Source organism: Tenebrio molitor, chromosome 6 (genome assembly GCF_963966145.1).
Source record: "Tenebrio molitor chromosome 6, icTenMoli1.1, whole genome shotgun sequence".
Classification (NCBI taxonomy): Eukaryota; Metazoa; Arthropoda; class Insecta; order Coleoptera; family Tenebrionidae; genus Tenebrio; species Tenebrio molitor.
In genome coordinates this window covers 2,926,138-2,938,558 of record NC_091051.1, presented here as the reverse complement: position 1 = coordinate 2,938,558, position 12,421 = coordinate 2,926,138, and the positions used below count along the sequence as shown (strand labels likewise).

Here is a 12,421-nt window from a genome sequence, read left to right as displayed (position 1 = left end):
GGTGATGCAAATTTTTTTAAATATTTCAACCAACAAAGGAAATCGATAACATCCTTCAAAATTTACACATTTTTACTTGGCGCAAGTTGATTGAAACAATTCAGAAAGTTCAACACAAAATCTACAACTGAAAATGCAAATTTCAAAATTTTGGGCACTTTTGGAAAAAATATCAAACTGTCAAAGATTTTTGAATTTTCGTAAACTTCATTCCACAGTCAGACAACAGGTTGTGAGGTTGGCACTATTGAGTTGGTCTCATCCTTGTGCAGGACCCAACTGAACTGGAAGGAGCCAAGCTGGGTCCATTTTTCCAAAATTTTCGTCTCTTCTTTTTCGTTCGAGTGAATTTTGCGGCGTTTAAAAACCTAGAGTCGGCAATTAATTGTAATTTTGTTGGTGGGGGTGGGAGCTTCCCCTGGTGCCATTAGTCCCTGCCAGTCCGCAAGATATATGCAAAGTTGGAGTCCGGGCGCTTGTGTTTCCCGCCGTAACGACCCATAAATGAAGCATAATGTCTCTCTATTGGCAACGTCGGAGATGGCCCCCAAGAAAATTAATTTAAATCGAACGTTCGCGCGCCCCATTACCGGATCGCTAACGACCGCCATAATCATAACAATAAACCAATCGCACTTGGCATCCGATCTGGGACTCTTCTGCATCGGGAAAAGCGCCAAAGTGAAAATTGTAATGTTTATCATTCGTCTGGTGGGGCGGCTTATTTATCGTTGGGACGATAATGCTGTGTGTTCAGCGAAGTAGATTCCTTATCGGTCCCTGTGCACTGCACTTTATGACGAGGAATGACCGAAACGTGCCCCGACCCAAGTCTGGGGGTTGTTCGGTGCTAATCTGTGAAAGTGGTGCACATATACCCCCGCACGTGAAACCGTGCAACACTATAATTTTAACTAATTGGGTTATGATTCACGGTAATGGTCAACTGATACCTTAGTATCGAACCAAGTGGGTTATTTATGGTCAGCCAAAGCCGTATATTGTCAGACTTATAGTGCAAATATGAGACCTGTAAGTCGGGAAAATTGGATTTTCGAGGGGCTTCACGTTTTTAAATTAATCACGAGGAGCGCTCGGGGCCAAATAAAAAACCACCAACGCAGGTGACACTCGTCTTTCTGTTTTATCATCACAAGAACATCCACTGGACACCAAATTACAAACAATTTAATTTGAATTTGCCGCCAACTCTCTACCCCACACAAATCGTAACCACACCAATCTCGCACATCTCTAGCCCAAGGAATTAATAAGAACAATAATATTTATTGATCTACAACGAATCAGGCGCGTTGCAAATCTCTGAAACAATAAATCGATAAAAATATCAATTTAATACGAACCTGGTGCCGTGTCATGATGCTGCCAACATAAATGGGTTACTAAGCCAAACAAAATCCAGGCGGATTTCGCACAAATCTAAAGCAAAAAATTAATGAAAACATTAATATTTATTGATCGTTAACGAACCAGTCGTGTTAGAAATCTCTGAAACAATAAATCAATGAAATTATCAATTTAATGCGAATTTGGTGTCTCGTCATGATGCTGCCAACATAAAAAGGTTACTAGAACAACATAACCTCAATTTTCAGGTAAAATTGTGATCGTTTCGTGTCGTTTTTTCATTTCCCGCATGAAAATTAGGTGGAATTGTTGATTCTGCGAGGATTTATTTGGGCTGTTACCCTGGCGGGTCCATTCCAGCGATGATAGCGATATAGCACGGATCACCCCCGAAATTGGTCGGACTTGGTGATGTTCAGGCTTAGGGGGAGCCATTCTGCTCCAATAACCGAGGCAATAACAAGCTCAAACATGATTCACCTACTCCCGACTTCATTCCAATTTTTATGGTTCGGTGTAAAATACATATTAACCGCACGTAAAAGGCGCCGTAAATTCGCACCGAGTGCAAATGAAGGTGTTTAGTGGTGGCGAGTTGTCGGTGTTGCGCCCCACAGTCGTCTCCTGGCAGATCATCATTATCGTCGGACGGAAACGTCCAGCTTCATCCCGGCTTTGCTGGACCGCCCTGCAAGAATCAAAGCGGAGCCGTTTAAGACGTTCCACGCCGTCGCATAAACATAAACGTCCTTTATTGCCCCTTTTATGAACAACCCTCGGCAGTCAAATTTAATTTAAAATGTCGCATAAAAATCGGACGCAGTATAAAAAATAACCGGATACATTGTGTCTGCTGTACCGCCGCCGTATATGGTTTTATGAAAGGGGGCCGGTCTGGTAACAACGTGACGGCGAATTTAAAACGGACACATTTACCAAAGCAAAGACCAGATTGCTTTTTTATGGCGGTATTTATTCTAAATGGGTGGATGCGAGGCAAGGTACACTCGGAAAGAATCAATCCTGCCGTCCCCAGGACAAAATCTTGTTTGGAATAATTTCTGTAATCTCTTCGAGTTCCTCCGACGGTGCCAGCAACTCGCCCCGCTTATTAATAGCGCCGAGCGTGTCGGTCTAATTCCGCCCCCGACCTCCCTCCCGCCCCGGGATGGATACCTGTTGCACGGCAAATCGTCGCCGTCGGAGGCGGCGGGATAAAATCCGAACGAAACAAATCGTCGGTCGCTACGAATTATGAGATATGACCGGCGGTCTCGTTAAGTCGCCTCGCCGGATGAGACCTCGACGGTGGCGGTGGCGGCGCGCGGAATTGCCGCCGCAGACGCGGTCGTGTTACAAACCCGGTCTAATTATGTTAGAGGTGGCTGGCTCTAATTGGGAACTTGTAACAAGAGCGAGGAAACATGAAATCAAAGCAAACAGTTTCGGTAGCGCCGCCGAAAACAGGGATTAGTGGGACGGGGCGGGGGAAAGTCGAATCCGAAAGTGCAAGAGGAGGGAGTTTGCCCCAAAAGCTTCAAGTACAACAATTCAAAACTGGATGCTCCTAAAAGTATACTGAAAAACTGGGGTCCTAAAGTGGAACCTTGTGGTGTGCCAGTCTTTGTAGATTTCTTCGCAGCCTTCTTGGTGTTTCATTTTGGTGCGGATGCCGTGAAAATCGTATCTTGTTTGCGCGGCATCAATCTTGCGTGCACTGTCGCCCTCCTACGTCGCCGTTCCGGCGCCCGCAGAGCCCGCTTTGATTTTTCCTTAATTAATTAGCCGCCGGTACATCATCAGTCGTGGGCTAATACACCGAAAAGCCATTACCAATGCGGAATAATACTTGTAATAATTCCATCGGAATAAACAGCGCGCTAATTAATAAATGGCGGCAAAGAGCAAAGTATTGTTCTTGAACGTGGAGCGATGGCTGCGAGATATTTATATATAGACCGCGAATAACGGGGATGATTAATGTCGGCGGACGAGGATGCACTCCACGTACGTGAAATTTGACAAACGCCGCTCCCGCCCGTCGCCCCCACCCGCGAGTATGTGTACGGAGTTCGGTTTAACTAATTACGCTAATTAACTAATTAAATTCCAGCCAGAAGCCGTGCGTCGGGGGGTAGCAGGAGGTGGCGAGACATACGACCGACGTACGACAGCAGGATTCTGGCTGCAGTAATTAAGGCAATATTACGGGCCTGTCCCCCATAAATATGTTAGCACTTCCCATAAACGAAAACCGTGTGTCACAAATATTAATTTTGTTGTGGAGGAGCGGCGTGGGGGCGGTAACGCTCCCGCTCCTCTACGCCTAAACGCACTAATTGCGAAAGGGATTGTGTCGATTTTTTTGAATTCCGAAGCGCTTTGCGCGTTTTGCGACAGCGCTCTGTGTTACCGACATCTAGGTCTTCCTCTGAATGGAATCCGCGCTCTTCTACGTCATTGGTGATGGGTGATGCGGTGAAACTTAGGCCCATCGGAAGATGGGAAGCACACGTGAAAGAGTCTATAGCAGTAGGAACGATCGCGCTTCTATGGTTTTGGGCAGCTCTCTGCATTACCGATATCTACGCTTTTCTTTGGAGGCGACACTGGCTTACTTTGTTGCTTATGAAAAAATAACTACTTGTTTAATTTTGACAAAGCGCTCTAAATTACCGACATCTAGGCACTCGCCGACGTCAGTGGTCTTTGGTGCTGCAGTGCAAATGGGATAAATCAAGGAAGTCCCATTCTTGCTTCCTTACTTCTTAAAAAAACAATTACACATCAAAGAATCTACAGGAGTAAGTACAATCACGGTTCGCTCGCTTGCGGCAGTTCTCTGTATTACCGACATCTAAGCCTTTCTCTCGAAGGAATTCCGTGCTCGTCTATGTCATTGGTGCTTGAAGGTGCAGTAAGACATCAAAAAGTGTGTCTGTGTTACTTTTTTGCTGCTCAAAAAAACAACTCTCTGTATTACCGACAATGAAACTTTGGCTCTTCATGGTTGTTCCTATGTCACCTTTTTGCTTGGAAAAAAATAATTGTATGTTAAACAGTCTACAGCAGTAGGACCAATCACGCCTCGCTCGTTTTGGGGCAACTTTCTGTATTACCGACATCTACAGTGAAACTTGACACCTTCATGGTTGTCCGTGTGTTACTTTTTTTGGTTTGCAAAAAATAACTATACTGTAGCGGTAGAAATAATCACACTCTGCTCGTTTTGGGGTAGATCTCTGTATTACCGACATTTACGCTTTTCTCTGGATGCGCTCGTCTACATCTCTGGTGTTTGGTGTTGCAGTGAATCAGGGGATGTCCCCATCTTATTGCCTTACTTAACTACACGTGAGAGTCTACAACAATCACTCTTGTCTTTGGATCGGCTCCCTGTATTACCGACATCTCCGAATGGAATTTTGTGTCGGTTCGTGCCCCCCCGCGGTCCAGATTTATTCGATTGTGTCTCTCCACGCGAACTCCTGTCACGCTTTTCTTTTATTTATTGCTAATTAATCCGGCGCTCCTTCGAACCGGTGGCCGCGAAGTCCGACTTTTCGGCCGTCCCACGTACCTCGTCGGAAATTAATGTGAGCATGTGGTTCGCGGTGGGATCCGCGTGGGTCGATGGCGCACTTTTAGATAAACAATTAGTCTCAATCAAAACTTGATTGCACGCAAGCCTCCTGAGAGGTAATTAAAAGTCAGCTTTGTTCCACCCGACCGCCAGCTCCCTTTCCGATCAATCAAACGAGTCTGGCCTGCGTAATTGCGTGCCCGACCGGGGCGATAATTAACAATTCGCGTTGCGATCGCAAACCGTGAAACTGATTCTCCGCGATCGAGACCGCAGACGGATAATCGATCGCGAAAGAACGGCGTCCACGCGAACTCGATGGGATCCGGGCCCGGCGGACGGCGCGGCGCGCGGATTCGTTTGATTCCTTCGGTTAATTATCGAGAGTGGGCGCTCTAGGAGATGAGCGTTGAGTTTTGCAGGGCCGCCCCCGGGGTCCGTCGCGCTATCTGTCCCCGCACAGGCAGCCGTTAAAAGCAAGAAAGAGAGTTAAATATTTGCGAGATGACGGGAACATTTGTCAGCGGGGCTCAGCAAGTGATCAGCTTGTCGCCGTCTCCAAACAGATCCTGAAACAAGCAGGCCCTGTTCATTATGGGATTACGCCACTTTGACATTTAATTATTTAAAGTGAGACCGTGGGTGGCGCGCGGCGGCGGAGACTGCGAAAACCCGCAACCAATTTATGTGAGAAGCCGAGGCCGGAGTTAATACCGACAGAACTGAACTCTCATTTCGGCTAAAGCTCGTACGTCACTCTCTCTCTCTCCGGCTAAATTAAATAAAGTCTGGCTGTATCTGATCGCCGGCCATCCAATTTACAGATCGATCACGTCGGACGTCGTTTCTTGTCGCTGCTGCCGCCTCTCTGATGCCGCCGCTCTCTTATACCGCCACATGAAATATTTAACGGGTGCACACCAATCTACGGAAGAGCGCACCACTTTGCCCGCATTAGCCGACGGACGCCGCCCCCTCCTACGGGTCGGACACGCACCCGCCGCCAAGATCGACCGGAAGGCGCCCCCACATGCAAATCGCCGGCGGGACACCCAGAGCGGACACGTGCGCCGCCGCCGCGCCAACAGTAACAGTAACAGAATCGTGCTTACGGCTCAGAAAATCAGAAAATCAAGATTTTTACAAAAATTGCGAATTATTGGTTGCTTTGATAACACCACAACAAGATCTATAAGACACAGTTTTTAGATCGAATCTAGTTAACAACAAAAAAAGAAAAGTCGGCGCATCCACAATTTTTGCAAATTATAGATTGACAGTATTGGGTTAATATCACAGATAGAGACTTTAAACTTGCAGTTTTTAGATCTGATCTAGCCCATAAAACACCAAGGATATCTACATTTCTTAAAAAAAAAATCGAGGCTCATCCACCATTTTTACGATTTATAAACTGATAATTTTTTAGACTAACCTCAGAAATGGAGATTTGCTTTTTTTTCCTTCAATAGACCACCAGAAAATGTCCAAAATACACTTTTTAGATCTGATTTAGCCAGCAAAATAGCAAATATATTTTTTTGGGCACCCTAATAAAAACGGTAATTTTACGTACTCACAAGCGGACGAAAAGTAACTCTTTTTCGGACGCTGACCGTGGCGCCATCTGTTGGACTGTTTAGTAAGTTAGCAACGAAACCGACAAAACCGATAATTGTCCTGTCACCATAAATACCATAAATTTCTAGTTTTGTTCGCAAGCTGATAACAAATACTATAAAAAAAATTGTTAATATTTTTAAATAAACTCATCTATTTGAAAAAGGTAGATACAAAATAAATTTGTAATTTTTCCATTGATGTCTTTTGCTTTGTATATCGTGCGGTCGCCTAAAAAATGTAATGTGCACCTCTGCCAAAAAGTAGCTTTTGTCCTCGCCTGTTTTCAAGCCTCGGCTGCGCCTCGGCCAAAATTCCGACGAACAAAGTGCACTTTTTGGGCTTGATACACAAATAGCTATTTTTTCACACAAAAAAATCCGGCGCATCCACTGTTTTTGCAATTTATAAACTGATAATAATATCACAAATAGAGATTTGGAGTTTTGTTTCTTAACTAGGCAAAAACAAAATTTATAAATCACAGCTTTTAGACTTATTTAGCCAACAAAAACCCAAAATATCTTTATTTTTCCTTTAAAAAAATTCCAGCACTTTCACCATTTTCGCAATTTACAAATGTGTATTTTTCTAGATTAATATGAACCACAGAAATTTGCCGTTTTCTTCATTCGATTCTCCACAAAATAAGTTATAAAATACAGTTTTTAGATTTCAAACAGTTCCAAAAACCACAAAGATATCTTCATTTCTCTTTCCAAAACTTCTAACTGCAACTGTCATTTTTGCAATTTCGAAATAGAGCTTCTGGATTTATTTATTCGTTTCTGACAAAGTAATCTACAGGTGTCCCAAAAGTACCACCTTTCCTTGAAGGTGCGTCATCTACAAGTGTTATGGAGTACTGAAAAATAGTTTAAAAGGCGGTACTTTTAGGACACCTGTATAAAATACACAGGTTTTGAACAGGCCAAAAAGATCTTCAGTTTTTATTTAAAAAAATCTTGCCCATTTGCATTTATAAACTGATAGATTTTTAGTTTAATATCACAAAGAGAGACTTGTGGTTTTCTTCTTGCGCTAGGAAAGAATAAAATCTATAAATCGCAGTTTTTAGATCTGATCTAGGCAAGAAAATCTTCTGTTTTCCTTTGAAAAATTTCTAGCGCATCCACCATTTTTGTAATTTCTAAATCTAGATATTTTTTTTCTGGATTAATATAAACTACATAGACTTGCAATTCTCTTTATTCGATTCTTTACAAAATTCAGTTTTTCCAAAAAAATTTACAAAAAAATCCGGCGCTCATTTTTCCAATTTATAATTTGATTTTTTTCTTGACAAGTACGAAACAGACACTTGCGGTTTTCTTCTTCGATTCTTTATAAAATAATCAATAAAACACAGTTGTTAGATCTGGCCTAAGCGAAAAATCACTAGAAACATCTAAATTTATCTAAGAAAAAATTCCGGCGCATCCACCATTTTTCCAATTTATAAATCTGATTTTTCTTCTGGACTAATATGAAACAGAGACTTGCGTCTCGTCACTCGATTCTCTACAAAGTAATCTATCAAATACAGTTTCTAGATCTGGCCTATGCCAAAGAACACCAGAAATACCTAACTTTCTTTAAAAAAAAATCCAGGCGCATCCACCATTTTTGAGGTTAATACCAGCGGGTTTTTTTCTTCGCTGCCCCACACCAAAATCTAGAAAGTACATTTTTTAGATCTGACCTGGCCAATAAAACGTCAAGAGTATCTTAATTTATCTTAAAAAAAATGCGCTGCATCCACCATTTCTTCATGGATAAATTAGTAATTTTCTGCATTAATGTGAAACACATGGACTTGTGGTTTCTTCACTGGGTTCTCTCCAAAGCAATCTATTTATACAACACAGGCTTTAGATTTCATCCAGTTCAAGCGACACCTTCTATTTCTTCCCCAAAAACTTTTGGCCACAAGACTGCGAAAATTCCGGGACATTTTATTTCCTCCGGGTCGCGTAAATCATTCGAAATCAAATCCCACTCTTTCAGGGCCGTAACGAGCCGATTCGCGAGCGCTTTTTCACCACCAAACCCTCAACGCCTTGTGGGCGAAAAAATCCCGCTCGCGAACGTTTTAACGGCGCAATTACGAATGGTCGATATTTCGAAATTAAGCTTTTAAAAGCAGCAGAAGTTATTATGCGAGTACACAAACCCGTTTAAAAATCTCCGCGAGCGCAATTAATTTTAATTCGGGCGATCATAAATAATGAAAAATTTCAGGAGGCCAATTAGACTGTATCATTTTTATTGTTGGCGAGTATCCATCTGGAGCTGCTGCTATTTTGGGGGCACACATCTCTGGCAATTTTAATTGTGTGCTTGCTCGTTAAAAACAGTTGACGTTTATTCGAGACTTAAGTTTAATTAGAGAGCTGCATATATCAAACTGCACTCCGGTGCACTAATTGAAATAATTCCGGGTCTGCGACAGGCCGGATTAAAAGACGCCGAGCGGAAAGGGGCTAAGTGCGTTACGGCCGCCCCCGGAATAAATAATTTGGCGATAGTGCCCGCCCGTATTAGGGCCACCTATCGAACCTGCCTATCCGTGTTATTGTTGCCGTGTCTTATGTCACAGTGAAGCAAACCGAATTGACAATTTTCCGGGCGGTTTCCTTCCGTACTCCGGCAAGAAAACAGAAAATAGGAAGCTTCACACAAAATAGGTTTCTGTTGGGAAATACGCGGATAACGAAATAAAGACTTATTGATGGTGTTATTTTAAATTTCACTTTTGTGAGCGTTTTGTGGCTGGGATTTGCGCGACGCGTCCAACCGTTGCGGATCGGCCCAACACAAAACAATTAAACCGGAGCGCCCCCCTCTCTCATTTTGTTTGTCGAAGAGGTCGAAATCTGATCCGGGAGCTTTCGCCGGCCGCTCGAATTAGCTCCGGAGCCGATAAGAGGCATTCCTGTAAAGCTGAGTGCATTTCGGGGGCAAACAATACCGACCGGGCCTACACCGGTCTGCACTTAGCGGATATGTAAAACCCGGTTAATGCGTCGAGTCGCATTGATCTCCCTCTCCCCTTGTCCTTCGACAATGAATCACCGGAACGCTAATCAAATTAACTTTAAAAGCGTCGTCGAAAGCTTTTACTGGTCAACTTATGAATAAGGCATCGGTCAAAGACCATATCGGAGCTCGGACGCTTTCAGCGAGATTGTCCCGATCGGGGCGCCGTCTACCGGACCACCGATTTATCAGGAGTTGGCGCGTGTGGAGCCGCCTTCAGGGGACGGCGCACAGGTTAATAAATATAATAAACATGTTTGTGACTGGCGTGAACGCATAAATCAGTAGCGCCTAAGCTTTCGGATCCGGATAAAGATAAATTACTTTCAGACTAGATGTAATTAATGAAATTGTTATGTAAGCGCACTAAACCTATTACGGCTTAGTGCGCTGTAGTTTCAATAAAAGTCAATTAAATTTTCTAATTAAATCCTTGTATGAGTATATAGTGTATAAAAGGCACAGAAATGGAACCGATCCCTTGCGCCAACGCCGGCACAATTATTACACTCTCACCATTTCAATTATAACTTCAAATTACTTTTGAGATTCTTTAATAAGAACTCCGAACACATCTGCACGATACGTATTGCTTCGCCAAATCGACCATTTTTGCTCTCGACGCCGACACGTGGGCTGCACCTCCATCCTGCACGCTTTTTGACTCAGCCCCGTACACCTCACACGGTCATTTCTCGCACATTTTCTGACACAACCCCGTACACGTCTTATGAGCATTGTTGACGGGCACTATTCACGTGGGATGGAGCTCCATCTTGCACAATTTTCTTCCCCCATCCGCATTTAATTCCTCTTAATTCTGAATTGAATTGTTTGGGTGGGGTGTAGCTGCATCTTGCGCGTTAAATTTTGTTCGTGCGGGTTTAGTATGTTGGAAGGGCATTGTTGGGGGATCGATACGTCTAAGGAGTTTAATTTTCGCCGGCTCGTTGGTCAAACTTGATTGAAACTCGTCGAAAATTGCAATCTGGGAAAAAAACTTTGATATCCGGTAGAAAACAAGCAGATGCCGCAAACGATATCGGTGCACACACACACATATGCGGAGAGCGACGCACACAGACACACAATTCCTCGGTTGGTGATATGCAGCCATTCAATTTTAAACTATCCAATTTTTCATTTCGGATTTAATAACGTCAGTTCTCGGCAATGGGGTATTTCGCCCGTTCTCCATTTCGCCCGTTCTTCGGCCAGTCACGAGCCCAATATAATATTAAGAAATGAAATTGATCTCTCCCCGTCTCCTTCCTGATGTTAGATAAAAGTTTCTGATTACTTTCGGGTGGGCCTTATTCGCCGGGACCGGAATCGCTTTTTTCAATGCAAACGTGAAATGTATGCCACGGGAACGTCGATAGGCCAAGGACTTTATTATTTCGCCTAATAAACCGACAGCTGAATTAAAGGAAAAACACAGATTCGACAAAGACACATTCCAAGATTCACCAAGCCAACAAATCCTAGAACAATCCGGGTAGTATATTGCTGCGCCGAAGGATTCTGCAATCTGATGTTATTAAAGATATATTTGTTTGTATTTTTGGGGCGTCACGCGTCACATCACACGCTCCGAGGTAAAAGGCTCATTCGTGTTAGTTCGAGGGAACCGAGTTTAGTCGAGCGATTGTGAGCAGAAATCCTGTGCGGCCGTCTCAGGAGTATAAATCAGGTGTTGTAATTACAACAACAATTCTATTATCTTATTTTACATTTTCTCCATTTAGTTCCTGCAGACAAGGACTCATTCACACTTCTCACAATTTGGTAAATACAAACAACTTGTCTTTTAATCTGGGGAACAAAAAAAAAAATCAAGTGGTGTCAGGTCGGGAGTGTATAGCCGGTCTTTTAATAATTTTACTGTCGAGGCTTCCGCGAGATTCTTAGAGAATACAGTCTCATCTAGTACCTACACTCTGCTCTGGCAAAATGAATCTTATATTTTTCAAAAAATATACAGGATGTTCCAGAACTCGCGGATCAAACTTGGAGTACGTTTTCCTTGATGGTAATGAAGGTAAAAAATGTATAGAAAAATATTCAGGGTGCAACAGCTTTTTAGTTATGAATTATGTAATCACATTGACCAATAGAGCTTGATCTAATTTTTCCTTTATGAGAAAATTGAGTACCTTCTCTCAATTGCCAAGCAACGTGTAATTCGATGAATAATAAAATTATTTTCAATATTTATCTGGTCGGCTTGTCGGAACAGACGTCAAAAGTGACAGCTACTTTTGAAATAACCAAAAATGGGATAATTTCGCCAAAAGCAGGCGAATAAACGTATATAGTTGATTTTTTTTAATAAACAAGTGTCAAAATGTTGACTTGTTGGTATGAGCCAAACTGTGATTTTCATGATAATACGATTGGTCACATTGAGTGTCAACATTTTTTTATGTACTATGGCGGACAATAAATTTAGGCCGGCAAATTTTTGACCTTTCAAAAAAGTCAATGCAAGCGACCATTTATTGTCATTATGACTGATGTGTCAGTTTGTCAAACTGAAGGTTTTCAAGCTGTTTGGCGTTTCCTTCGCCTTTTTCGTAACTTACAGATCATGACGCGCTAGCATAACTGATTTGTAGTAGCACTTCTCTCTTGTGCACGCTTCTTTTCCCAATTTTAATTTTGTTTATCGCTGTCACGATGACAAGAATGACAAAAATCGAAAATGGGGTTAGTTGAACATAATGCCAGCTTCACATTTTGATGTCAACTCAATGACAGGCCGGCCTAAATTTATTGTCCGCCATAGTAACAGCCTGCGCCCTAACGAGC

General features: G+C 42.8%; 1 protein-coding gene across 7 annotated transcripts in view; it reads left to right on the top strand.

Annotated features, from left to right (window-relative positions):
• The window catches only part of LOC138132772 (LIM domain only protein 3-like), a 67,812-nt gene that overhangs the window by 22,165 nt on the left and 33,226 nt on the right, over positions 1-12,421 (top strand). The gene's annotated exons all lie outside the window — the stretch shown is intronic.